Below are 15,024 nucleotides of genomic sequence, written 5' to 3' on the forward strand. Positions count from 1 at the left end.
CATTTGCACACAAAAAACGACGGTGTATATTATGGTGTATTGGGTGTAGATTGATAAGGGACGTTTAAAAAAAATCAATTATAGAATAAAGCTGTAATGTAACAAAATGTGGAAAAAGTCAAGGGGTCTGAATACTTTCCGAAGGCACTGTATCTACACACTCACTCACATACACTACATTGACACTCCCACACAAAACCCACATATACTACATGAGCACGACATACGCACGCACCACACATGTAATACACATGCATACTTACACAACACAAACACACACACTTTTACACACCATTTGCTGCTGCTACTCTGTTCTCTATTTGACAAATTATTATCTTTCCTGATGCTAATTCTCTTTACCCTGCCTTCATATACACATCCACCTCGTACCGCTGCACATTGCTCTGGTACTGGGACTGTATAGAACTTCATTCTTGTTTTTTTATTTGATCCTTATGTTACAAATTGATATGATTTAAATGATTTTCAAACTACATCAATGGGAAGGGCTCGTAAGCAAGCATTTCACAGTAAAGCCTACACCAGTTGTATTCAGCGCATATGACAAATACAATTTGCATTGAAAACGGCACGCAGTTGTCAATGGTTTTAGCGGAGCTGGAGGTCTACTTGCCCCCCAGCAGGCAAATCGAACACTCTGCACCTTGTGTTGTTTTATTGATAACGACCTATACTTGAAACATATTTTGACAAGTGTACTGTGCTTATACTTGAATGTATCAGCTGCAGTGTGTCTAGATCCGTCACGAGGGGAGAAAGGCAAATTCAAAGTCCATAGACCAGCATATGATCAAAGCATGTTAATTTTCCACTGAATATGTACCAGCAGCCAGCAACCCTTTTGATTTCACTGTTACAGTACTTGGGTTCACCCAGTGAAGAGATTTGTTTTTGCAGTCATCTCTAGGAGGTGGCACAAGTGTGAGAATGCAAGAGCCTCCTTACCGTCACAGAAGATGTCCATTTTTTATATAACTACTTAAATACTTATTATTTATATACTAATTATTTACACTATAAGAAAAAGTACAACGTTTCTAATTTTGGCAGAATAGCAGTATTGGTTAAACGGATAGTTCACCTAAATTACAAAATGACATATAGGTTTCCTTACCCTGTAAGCAGTCTATGGGTAAGATACGACACCAACCTATGGCTTGCTGTCTTATCTTTCCCATTGACTGCTTATAGAGTAAGGAAGCCAATATCTCATTTTGTCATTTGGGTTACTATCCCTTTAAGTGAAACTGTAATGCCAAACCATGGTTCCATTTGCATCACAACTGCATTTCGATTTCAATTCCAAACTTCTTAAACCTGGATAAAGCCCTCTATAGATTCCTCCATGATGGGTGACCATCTCCCCGTCCATCCACGCACATCACCTCCAGGATCCAGTCATCTGGATCTAACAGCATGGGCCCATGTAACCAGTCAGTGGTGCTTCTTCCGCTATTCAGATATCCACTAGGCTAATATGTTTGGGTGGCTTGGGGTTAAAAGCCCTCCTGTAATTCTATCAGAAACCATTGTAAAAAAAAAAAAAAATCAGCACATTCCCTGGATAACACTAGTGTTGTTCCACAAAAAAAACATTTAATCAGTTTTTAATAAAGTAGTACAATTGGGGCAAAACATCAGTGCAAGTTAATGGTAACTATATTAGCATTTTCCAAACAATGGCCAAATCATCTAGAAGTAATTTTGAGATACTTTAGGATGATTTGGACAGGAAGGGCGAGGATATTAATAGTAATGTGCAATGTCATTTTGTTTCCGATACTTGACATATTTAATTAAAATAAAATACCTAGACTTGAGCTTTTTAAGAGTCAACTAGATGATAATTGTACATGTAGTACAATTGGTGGGACTTGCTTCAACTCTTTCAAATTATCTATGTGATAGATGTTTTAAAAGCAGTTATACTGTATAGTCAAAGTTAAATTTGCTAAAATAATTGGTCTGATTACTTTATAGACTACTATATCAACCATATTACTTTGGATTGTGGGGCAGTTGTTGCGTGTGAAAAACGGAATGAAGACGGTCATTGGATAAAAGCAATCTTCTGTCAGAAGGATCATGATCACGTGTACAACACTCTTAGGAAAGCAAATAAACTCTGATTCATGCATGCTGCGGGTTTCAGATAATGTCACGCCCTGACCTTAGAGAGCTTTTTATGTCGCTATTTTGGTTTGGTCAGGGTGTGATTTGGGTGGGCATTCTATGTTTTGTATTTCTTTGTTTTGGCCGGGTATGGTTCTCAATCAGGGACAGCTGACTATCGTTGTCTCTGATTGGGAACCATCCTTAGGTAGCTTTTTCCCACCTATGTTTTGTGGGTAGTTGTTTTCTGTTTAGTGTTTTCTGCACCTGACAGGACTGTTTCGTTTTGCACTTTGTTCTTTTTGTTTCAGTGTTCAGTTAAATAAAAGTCCTGAACACTTACCACGCTGAGCTTTGGTCCAATTCATCCTCAGACGACGACACCCGTTACAGATAAATAGAGTATATGCACGATTTACTTTTGTAAAATCTTCAGTGTAAATTAAGTATGATTTTAGCTTAATGATATGATTAGAAAGTTATGCTATTATTTGGGGAGAGAATATGATGGTGCATCTAGTGATGACAGCTCTTTAAAAATATTGTTTTCTGGTAGTTGAATCATAGGTTTGAATGTAGACCTACTGATAGATAGGTGTAGGTCTATCTAATAAATAAACTCTTAGGCTAACAGTGATCAAAAGTAAATTTCCCGAAGAAAATGTGGTGTGCTTTCTAACTTGTTTTAAAGTATGTATGGTATTGAAATAAGTTGTGGTAGTGTCTGCAGTAGCAATGGTGGTGACTAGTTATAGTTGAAAAAGTAGGTTTGGTCAGTCTTTCTTGTTTAATAGTGAGTGGTCAGTAGTCTTGGTCAGTAGTGGTCAGTCGTTTGGTAAGTAGGTGTGTGGTTCAGTGGTTGTGGTCAGTAGTGTTGGTCAGTAGTTGTGTGGTTGTGGTCAGTAGTGTTGGTCAGTAGTTTGGTCAGTAGTTGTGTGGTTGTGGTCAGTAGTCTTGGTCAGTAGTTTGGTAAGTAGCTGTGTGGTTCAGTAGTTGTGTGGTTGTGATCGGTAGCTGTGGTTGTGGTCAGCAGTTGTGGTCATTTGGGGAGGCAGGTGGCCTAGTCGTTAGAGTGTTGGGCCAGTAACTGAAAGGTTGCTGGATTGAATCCCTGAACTGAGAAGGTATAAATCTGTCATTTTGCCCCTGAACAAGGTAGTTAACCCACTGTTCCCCGGTAGGCCATCATTGTAAATAAGAAAATGTTCTCAACTGACTTGCCTAGTTAAATAAAGGTAAAATAAAAAATTCAGTAGTTTAGTAGTTGTGGTTAGTAGTTGTGGTTCTGTGGTCAGTAGTTGTAGAAAGTAGCTGACTTGTTGGGGGAGTGGTCAAAATGGCAGTTGTTTGGGGAAAATGTGTTAATGCAGTTACTAAAACAGCTTTAACGTTAGACCCGTAGGATATACAGTATTTTTGTTCTGCGATCAGATTTCAATAGCAGATAAGTAGACGAAGACGTCATACCCTACAGTTTTTTGTCTAACTGGTTGGGGAAATGGTCAAAATGTATGTTTATAGAAAGTTACAGAAAATGTTGTTGATACGGTTACTAAAACAGCTGTAACTTTTTATCGGAATAAGATATTTTTGTTCAAACGTCAGATTTGAATGACAGATTTCATACATTAACCTTTTAAAAAGTTGTTGGCAAAGTGGTCAAAGTAGCTGATTTGCGTCAAGTTGGATTGTTGCATTTACAGTGAATGGAATGTTGGAAGTGATGATGTCACAATGGGGCCCCTTACAACCTTGAGGAAATGCCATGAAAGTAAATTAAGATGGACAAAAAAAGGACAACGTTTAATAATTTAAAAAGTATAAAAGATATCAAAATGTATACAAGCACACTATTCATTTTAGTCATGAGTTGGTATAAAAGATCCCAGAAATGTTCCAAATGCACAAAAAGCTTATTTCTCTCAAGTTGTGCACACATGAGCATACATCCTTGTTAGTGAGCATTTCTCCTTACTCAAGATAATCCATCCAGCTGAGAGGTGTCAAGAAGCTGATTAAACAGCATGATCATTACACATGTACATCTTGTGCTGGGGACAATAAAATGGCACTCGAAAATGTGCAGTTTTGTCACAAAACACAATTCCACAGATGTGTCAAGTTTTGAGGGAGCATGAAATTGGCATTCTGACTGCAGGAATGTCCACCAGAGCTGTTGCAAGATCATTTTACGTACATTTCTCTACCATAAGCTGCCTCCAACATCATTTTAGGGAATTTGGCAGCACGTCCAACCGGCTTCACAACCGCAGACCACATGCAACCACAGCCCAGGACCTTCACATCTGGCTTCTTCACCGGAATTGTCAGACCAGCCACATGAGCAGCAGATTGAACCGTGGGTTTACACAACCAAAGAATTTCTCCACAAACTGTCAGAAACGTTCTCAGGTAAGCTCATCTGCGTGCTTGTTGTCCTCACCAGGGTCTTGACCGGACTGCAGTTCGGCAACGTAACCGACTTCAGTAGGCAAATGCTCACTTTTGATGGCCACTGGCACGCTGGAAAAGTGTGCTCTTCAGGTGAATCCTGGTTTCAACTGTACCGGGCAGATAGCGTGTACGTTGTGTGGGTGAGCAGTTTGCTGATGTCAATGTTGTGAACAGAGTACCCCGCGGTCATGGTGGGGTAATGGTATGGGCAGGTATACTGGACTCGCTAAATGTACAGTAGCTCTTAGCCAGCTATCCAGTTGGCTAAACACTCATTCCAATAACTCCAGCAGGGTGCCGTTTTGCAAGTCTACTTAAATAAGTGTGAAACTGCAACAAAAGCAGAAGGACATAATGCACAGAATATCTTACACAATAACTGTACTAAATGTATGAAATAAAGTTATTAAATGCAAATGTATGCTTGATATTGCTAAGCTAGGTGTCCCCCCTATGGAGAAACAGCAGAAGCTGATGCTAAGTAGCTAACTAAATTCATAATGCTGCCAGAACCTTCAAACCAATGGTTGATAAACAATAATCTTGTGTTAATAAACAAATGTACATACAGACATTGTCTTACAAAGTTTATATAGAAGGATTGTAACTACTCTGTCAGACTTGCACATCTTTCAAATTGCTTCGCTTCTGGAACTGCTTCCTGTCACATGACACAAACAGATCAATTCTGCACTGCTGCACTTAAACTACCACTAGGGGGTGCTAAAACAGGTCCAGAACAGTAGGCATGAGCTACGGACAACAAACACAATTCCATTTTATTGATTGCAATTTGAATGCACCGAAATACCGTTACGCGATCCTGAGGCTTATTGTCGTGCCATTCATCTGCCACCATCACCTCATGTTCTTCCATGGCCCGCATACTCATCAGATATGTCACCCGTTGACCATGTTTGGGATTCTGTGGATTGACGTGTACGGCAGCGTGTTCCAGTTCCCACTAATATCCAACAACTTCGCACAGCCATTGAAGAGGAGTGGGACAATATTTCACAGGCCACAATCCTGACCAACTCTATGCGAAGGAGATGTCACGCTGCATGAGGCAAATGATGGTCACATCAGATACTGACTGGTTTTCTGATCCACGGCCCTACATTTTTGACATATCTGTGACCAACAGAGGCATACCTATATTCACAGTCATGTGAAATCCATTTAGTAGGGCCTAATTAATTTACTTCAATTGACTGATTTCCTCCTACGAACTGTAACTCAGTAACATATTTGAAATTGTTATGTTGTGTTTATATTTTGTTCAGTGTAGAATGGGACGTTCTACCCCCCCCCCAAAAAAGCTGAAATAAAACATGTATATAGATTTTAGCAGACTAATCTTCAGGTTTACCACAAATACAGGGCAAAACTACCCCTTTCTAAAGTTTCTATTTTTATTGAGTAAAAATGACCAAACGTAGCTTTTTTTCTGTCACAAAATATACATTTCCCGTTAATACAGGGCTGTTTTCCCCCCAAGTCACCTTACTGTTAACAAGCTTCTCTCCCTCTCCCCCCTTCTGTTTAGAGGTGGCACCACAGGTCTTAAGAGTTGGGGGGTGATTCTTTTCTTTGGACTGATTAATCAGTTGTAAAAAGGTTTTATATGGACAATGATGGGACTAGAGTTTTCTAATCAGGTTAGGGAGGATGAAAACCCTGTCAAACTGTCTGCAGCAACCTCGAACTTGTTCATATGAATTATATTTTAAAACAAGACTAACAGCTGGGCTTTCTTTGTGCACAGAGTACAGACACAGAAACAACAACTGCGATTCGACAATATAAACCATGCAGGGCTGATCATGCTTTATGCAGGTTTGTATCGTGTAGGCAGGTCAATGCAACTATAATTAAAAAGTTAGCCTACTCACACAGCCTAATGTAGGGATGTCATCAGTATTGTGTTGATTGATTCATCACAGTTAATGATTTTGGATTGAAGGTCTAGGTAGCCTAGCAAGACCTGTGATTTCCGTGAATCTGATTGGTCAAACACACACAGACTCTGCAGGACTTCAATGTGACGGACAGATAGATGGTGCACAAGTTGACAAATCACGAGGCAAGTGAAAAACACTAGCCTACATTGTCCCTCTTTTCAACGCTTCAATATTTTGAAAACTAAATGAACCTGATTGAAAAATGCCTGGGCAAATGCCAGTTGAGTCATTCCTACAATGCTGTGCCTTTTCTGTCCACAGGAAATCCAACTTTTAGCATTCCAAATATTTCTTAATTATTTTACAGTTCAATAGTGAAATTCTCTCTCATCAATAACACAACATCATGATTATTGCATTGACCATATTTTATTTCAAATGTTCTGTGTGTCCCTGATTTCACTTTCAACCCTGTCCATTTTAGAAAATAACCCCTTCCTACAATGACACCACATTCAGGAAGTGTCATAATTTATTTGGTGGGAAAACAAGCTAAATACATTTATACCCTCAGTTTTATCTAATTTTTCCATGTTGTTAGTCTGTATGTCCCACTCATAAATAAAAAAAATATGTTGAATGCATTTGGAAAGTTTTCAGACCCCTTGACCTTTCCCACATTTTGATACTGTAATGAAGACAGTCGAGAAGCAGGTGATACGTTTAATAAAACAACAAACATGGAACGAGACAACATAGCAGTGGCGTCTTCACGTAAACACACAAGAAATTCTGACTGGGGAAAGAACCTAAGAGAGTGCCAGATATCGGGTAGGTAATAACTTACATAATGGAGTCCAGGTGTACCTCATGATGAAGTGCACGTGCGCATAGTGATAGATGCCAGGACCTGGGGTTAGTATACCAGCGACGTCGAACTCCGGAGGGGAGGAGCGGGAGTAGACGTGACAGTTACATTACAGAGACAGGATGCACGAGCTCAATTTCGGGTCTCATAGCAAAGGGTCTGAATACTTATGTAAATAAGTGGTGTTGTGTGTAGATTGATGAGGAAATGCATTCATTTAATCCATTTTAGAATTAGGCTGTAACATAACAACATGTGGAAAAAGGGAAGGGGTCTGAATACTTTCCGAATGCACTGTGTATAAGATGTTTTAAATGATAGAGAAAATTCAAATGAACCAAATGTCCTCTCTTCTCTCTCAACCATTATCTTGTGCTCTGATGAGCCTCTTCTTGTTAATGCCCCTAACAAGTGTTCCATTCAGACTGCTTTACCTCATGAATATATCACTCATGAAATAATGGCCTATACAGGTTTTGGCCTACATATCTAGCTCGTAGTCCAACTGCCATTTTAGAGTTCTGGAGGAAAAACTATGTTCTTCCAGCCATCTGTGTTAGTATTTTGGAGCATTTTGTTTCGTGTTTGTTCCCTGCTATTTCTGACTCATTCCCACTGTTTCTACTAATTAATCTGCTCACAGTGATGGGTGGGTGGTAGGTAGGCATACTGGGCTGATGTTGAGGGAAACTACACTCAAAGTAGCAAATATAAAAAACAAACATTTGAAATAACACATATAAAATAGCACATATAAAAGTGTAAAACAAATTAAATCAAAATATATTTGAGATTAAATAGTACCTGCAAAACACCAGTATCAATGTCCATAGTGAAGAGGTGACTCTGGGATGCTGGCCTTCCTGGCAGAGTTGCAAAGAAAAAGCCATATCTCAGACTGGCCAATAAAAAAAGAAAAGATTAAGATAGGCAAAAGAACACAGACACTGGACAGAGGAACTCTGCCTAGAAGGCCAGCATCCCGGAGTCGCCTCTTCACTGTTGACGTTGAGACTGGTGTTTTGCGGGTACTATTTAATGAAGCTGCCAGTTGTGGAATTGTGAGGTGTCTGTTTCTAAAATTAGACACTCTAATGTACTTGTCCTCTTGCTCAGTTGTGCACCGGGGCCTCCCACTCCTCTTTCTATTTTGGTTAGAGTCAGTTTGCGCTGTTCTGTGAAGGGAGTAGTACACAGCGGTGTACGAGATCTTCAGTTTCTTGGCAATTTCTCGCATGGAATAGCCTTCATTTCTCAGTACAAGAATTGGCTGACGAGTTTCAGAAGAAAGTTCTTTAAAACACAAGCATTTCGCAAAAATCACAATAATATCTGCTAAACATGCGTATATGACCAATACATTTTGATTAGATTTTGTGAAGCATTTATTTGGGCTGCAATTTCTGAGGCTGGTAACTCTAATGAACTTATCCTCTGCAGCAGTGGTATCTCTTCCATTCCTGTGGCGGTCCTAATGAGAGCCTGTTTCACAATAGCCTTTGATGATTTTTGCGACTGCACTTGAAGCAACTTTCAAAGTTCTTGAAATGTTCCATATTGATTGACCTTCATGTCTTAAAGTAATGATGTACTCTCATTTCTCTTTGCTTATTTGAGCTGTCCTTGGCATAATATGGCTATCTTCTGTATACCACCCCGACCTTGTCACAACACAACTGGTTGGCTCAAATGCATTAAGGAGGAAAGAAATTCCACAAATTAACTTTTAACAAGGCACCTGAAGCTGGTTGAGAGAATGCCAACAATGTGCAAAGCTGTCATCAAGACAGAGGGTGGCTACTTTGAAGAATCTCAAATATAAAATATATTTGGATTTGTTTAATACTTTTTTGGTTACTACGTGATTCCATATGTGTTATTTCATAGTTTTGATGTCTTCACTATTATTTTACAATGTAGAAAATAGTAAAAATAAAGAAAAATGCTGAAATGAGTAGGTGTGTCCAAACTTTTGACTGGTACTATGTTGAAAAACGACAGCCATCTACAGGGGCAGTACACCAAAATGTTAAATATACTTAATTAATAAATATTTAAATGAATAAATAGTCTAAATAAATAAAACCCCTTGAATGAGTATGTATTTTAAAGCTTTTGACTCGTCAGAGAGTAGAGAAAAGGAATGGATACCTCCAGGTATCTGTTTAACAATAATACAGTATATCGTTTTTTTGCAGAGGATATATTTTAAACTTTCCTCAAACCTGTTTAAAAAAAATTAGATATACGTTTTGTTTTATATAAATCTTTACATCAATACAGATTCATCCGTAACAGATTGTAAATTCCATTCCATAGTTTACTACTAAACTGATCAATGCACACCATATAGCCCAGGGGCCTTAGAAATGCCTCCCTAAGAACTTTAAATATGTATTTTCTAAAATTCCACCTCAAACCTTGTTGTTGTAGTACTGTTGTTTTGCGTACAGTATATTGCATATTTAATGTTGTATTATATTAAGCGTTTTGATAGTTTAGGATTTTACTATTTGATAATTGTATGATTGTAAATCGGTTTACCATTAAGTCTATGACCGAGAGAAACCAATGAAACCTACTACTACTACTACTACTACCTGTCCCAGACCTGCTGTTTTCAACTCTCTAGAGGCAGCAGGAGCGGTAGAGATACTCCAAATGATCTGCTATGAAAAGCCAACTGACATTTACTCCTGAGATGCTGACCTGTTGCACCCTCGACAACAACTGTGATTATTATTATTTGACCATGCTGGTCATCTATGAAAATTTGAACATGTTGGCCATGTTCTTTTATAATCTCCACCCGGCACAGCCAGAAGAGGACTGGCCACCCCTCATAGCCTGGTTCCTCTCTAGGTTTCTTCCTAGGTTTTGGCCTTTCAAGGGAGTTTTTCCTACCCACTGTGCTTCTACACCTGCATTGCTTGCTGTTTGGGGTTTTAGGCTGGGTTTCTGTACAGCACTTTGTGACATCAGCTGGGCTGATGGGCTTTATAAATACATTTGAAGGGCTTTATAAATACATTTGATTGATTGATACTACTACAACTACTGATATAAATGTCAACCCAAATAATTATTTTACAGAGCAGACTTTGAACTATACATTTTTTTCTTTGATGTTCAAATAAGGACAGAAGGGTACATTTTCTCTCAGGGACTTAACCGTTCTTCCAATATCTCACTCAGTATTCTGAACAGTGCTCTTTCTGGCACCTTCAAGGTCTCTCGACTACCTCCAAAAATTCCTAAGTGTCTCTGGGTCTGAATACTGTTCCATTTAAAATTCCAATTTGACCTTTAAGCGCCTTCTAAAACTGCCTGGGAACCTTGCATTTAGATTACATTAAAAAGAAATAGCAAAAAAGTTGAGGTCAGTGATTGTGGCACCCATTTTGAAAAGTTGATTTATTAAAGATAGATTAACAGAGACACATGCCATATTAATTCTTATTTGTGTTTATGACATTCCAATTTAGGCATTTAGATCCCACATGCAGGGAGAAATTACCATGACACTGAATTAATAGGCTAATACATGATACTGCAGTGAAGTGACTCTCCGAGCTCGATTTATATTAGGGCACGTAACAGCAAAGTTTTTTAAACCATCCTGCAATAGAAAACGTTTTTAAACCGTCCTGCAACAGAAAACGTTTTTAAACCGTCCTGCAACAGAAAACGTTTTTAAACCGTCCTGCAACAGAAGACGTTTTTAAACCGTCCTGCAACAGAAAAGGTTTTTAAACCGTCCTGCAACAGAAAAAGTTTTTAAACCGTCCTGCAACAGAAAAGGTTTTTAAACCGTCCTGCAACAGAAAAAGTTTTTAAACCGTCCTGCAACAGAAAACGTTTTTAAACCGTCCTGCAACCGAAAACGTTTTTAAACCGTCCAGCAACAGAAAAGGTTTTTAAACCGTCCTGCAACAGAAAACGTGTTCCATGGTTCCTTGAGATGTGTATAGGCTTTGGGCTTTGCCCATGTCACTTCTTAGCCACACCTACAACACAGATTAATAATACAGATTCATCTGGAAACCAATCTGGAAGCCATCACTACCTGTCCGTTCAGTTTGAAGAACGTTTTGGGGGAAAGTGTCGTTCAATTCAAACCTTTACACAACTTTGCAAATTTTCACCAATGTTCTTGAACAGACTGAGGTACGCTTGCACCGTCTGGTGTGGCGGGGTGTGGCTTAAAGCAATGATTAACGTATTCAAATGGCATGCTGAAAGCTTTCTCCAAACCACAACCTGGGTCTTTCTTGCCTGTGGCGGTCCTCACGAGAGCCAGTTTCATCATAGCGCTTGATGGTTTCCAGATTGACTGACCTTCATGTCTTAAGGTAATGATGGACTGTTTCCCTTTGCTTATTTGAGACATAATTTGGACTTGGTCTATTACCAAATAGGACTATATTCTGTATACTCCCCTACCTTTTCACAACACAACTGATTGACTCAAATGCATTAAGGAGGAAAGAAATTCCACAAATTAATTTAACAAGCCACACCTGTTAATTGAAATGCATTCCAGGTGACTACCTCATGAAGCTGGTTGAGAGAATGCCAAGAGTGTGCAAAGATGTCAAGGCAAAGGGTGGCTACTTTTTTGTGTGTTTTTTGTTTTGTTGAATTTGACCCCTTTTTCTCCCCAATTTCGTGGTATCCAATTGTTAGTAGCTACTATCTTGTCTCATCGCTACAACTCCCGTACGGGCTTGGGAGAGACGAAGGTTGAAAGTCATGTGTCCTCCGATACACAACCCAACCAAGCCGCACTGCTTCTTAACACAGTGCGCATCCAACCCGGAAGCCAGCCGCACCAATGTGTCGGAGGAAACACCGTGCACCTGGCAACCTTGGATAGCGCGCACTGTGCCCGGCCCGCCACAGGAGTCGCTGGTGCGCGATGAGACAAGGATATCCCTACCGGCCAAGCCCTCCCTAACCCGGACGACGCTAGGCCAATTGTGCGTCGCCCCACGGACACCCTTTCTTAGAATAATATGCACACGGATGCAGTTTTTGTGCATTACCTTGTCGTTGAGACAGAACTGCCCCCACGCCCAACTCTGAAGCGTCCACCTCCACCACAAAGGGTATCGTGGGATCTGGGTGTTTGAGAAATGGGGCGGAGGTTAATAAACATCCCTTCAGTTGGCAGAAGGCTTAGTCAGCTGCTGGACTCCACACCAACCTATAGGGACCACCTTTGAGGAGAGAGGTGTGAGGAGCATCGATGGAGCTAAAGTTCCTAATGAAATAGAGGTAGACGTTGGCAAACCCTCAAAAACACTGTAACCCCTTTATGGTGGTTGGGACTGGCCATGTTCTTACCGCGTCTACCTTCTTGACATCCATCTTCACTCCTTGCGTGCTGATTTGGTAGCCTAGGAAGGCTACAGCCTCCTGGTGAAACTGCCACTTCTCTGCCTTGACAAACAGTTGGTTAGCCAGGAGGCGTTCCAGGTATACTCGGATGTGAGCGATGTGATCCTCAAAGGTAGCCAAGTAGACCAGGAGTTTGTCGACATACACGGCCACCTGGCGTCTGAACATATACCAGAACACCTCATTAACGAATGCCTGGAACACTGACGGAGCATTGGCTACGCCAAATGGTATCACCAAGTGCTCGTAGTGATCAGACATCATGCTAAAAACTGTCTTGTGGATGAGTGAGATTGTATACCGGGCCCCGCGGAGCTGTTCGATGGCTGCCGTCACCTATGGGAGAGGGTAACGTTACTTGGTGATCTTATTGAGTCCTCTGTATTCAATACACGGGCATAACCCTCCATCCTTCTTGGCCACGAAGAAGAAGCCTGCAGACGCAGGAGAAGTGGACTTGCAGACAACCTTGTTGGAGCGCCTCATGGATGTACTCCTCCATGACCTTGGTTTCAGCCATCGACAGAATGTAGATGCCTCTGCACTGGGGCGCAGAGCCTGCAAGCCGGTCGATAGCACAGTCCCACGGACGGTAAGGAGGGAGACAGGTGGCACGGGTTTTGGAAAATCCCTCCAGCAGGGCATGGTATACCTCCGGGATGTTGGGCTGAAGGGCAACCACAGGACACTCAACCGACGTGGAACCACAGGGGATGGGAATGCAGGTCCTCCGGCATTCGGGTGCCCAGTCCGTGATTTTTATCCTTGAACATGAGATGGTGGGGTTAGAGTGTTGAAGCCAAGGGAGGCTTGAAGAAGGTTAAGTTCTCCTGATGGATGGACTCCATGGTGAGGGCGAGTGATGTGTGTAAGGGTCCCGGAACCTAGTGGATTATCAAAGGCTTAAACCGGGAAAGGATAGGAGAGCAGGTATGAGGTGATGTTAAGAGAGGAGGAAAGTTCCCCGCGGCACCGGAATCCACTGACACTGTAAAAACAGTATGAGGGACACTCTTTTTGGTGATTGACACCAAAAGGGTTTGTCAGAAAGTGATGAAGGGATACTCACACTTGCCCCAGGAGGTGGAAGATCACTTGGCTGTCCCTCTGCTCTCGTGGATCATGATTTGGGAGGTTTCAGACACTGCTGGAGCTGGTTCCCTTCTTAACCACAATAGAGACCCAGCTGTCTCTGTTTGTTTTGCTGCGACGCGGGGCGGCGTGTGACCCCAACCTCCATGGGTTCAGGCTCTGATCCAAAGTTTTCACTGAGGGAGGGAAAGAAGCAATGAGAGTACCAATGCTCCCAAAGTAGGTTATCCAGACAGATGGCCATCGCAAGGAGAGGTTGTCATCTCGACAGGTCAATTCCATCTGGACCTCCTCGCACAGTCCTCTTCTGAGTACGAAGCGCCGGCTCATTTGGGATGCTGCTACTGTCTGGAAGGTGAGCGCGTACTCGGCAGCAGTCTGGTCCTCCTGCCATAGTTGGAGTAGGCCCTCACCCCCTCTCTGCCCTCCGGTGGATGATCAAAGATACCTTTGAACAGAGTCATGAACCCCTCATATGAATCCAGACAAACGGGCATCGCTGACCTGGGTGGGTTGCTGAATTGGCTGGTGTGCTGGCTCGCTGTCCGACTGGTGGTAGAGTATCCTCCGCTAGTTGAAGGGAATGCCTCTCGGGTATGTTCGAGACGTTGAACACTGCGAAGAACCTCTTCCAAAGCCATCCTCAGTTGCGCCAGCTGGTCGTGGTGTTGATGAAGTACGTATCCCTGCTTGTCAACCATCTGGGAGATGTTCTGATTTGCTGCTGCTTCCATTTGTTGTGGTAGTATTCTGTAACCTTAATGCTGGGAGTTGAGAAAATGTTAATACAACAAAGAACATGGATCATCACAACATAGGAGTAGCATCTTGACATGAAAGACAGAAGCAATGGGAAATGAACCTAAGGGAGTGCCAGATAAAGGGAGGTAATGAGTGAGGAAATGGAGTCTAGGTGGGCCTCATGATGAAGTGCAGGTGTGCGTAATGATTTATGCCAGGTGTGCGTAATGATGGTTGCCAGGACTGGTGGTTCGAAAACCGGCGATGTCGAACACTGGATGGGAGAAGCGGGAGTAGACAAATATAAAATATATTTTGATTTGTTTAACCTCTCTGGTACCAGTGGGACGGTAGCGTCCCACCTCGACAACAGCCAGTGAAATTGCAGGGAGTCAAATTCAAAACAACAGAAATCCCATAATTAAAATTATA

This window comes from Oncorhynchus keta, chromosome 19 (assembly GCF_023373465.1).
Source record: "Oncorhynchus keta strain PuntledgeMale-10-30-2019 chromosome 19, Oket_V2, whole genome shotgun sequence".
Classification (NCBI taxonomy): Eukaryota; Metazoa; Chordata; class Actinopteri; order Salmoniformes; family Salmonidae; genus Oncorhynchus; species Oncorhynchus keta.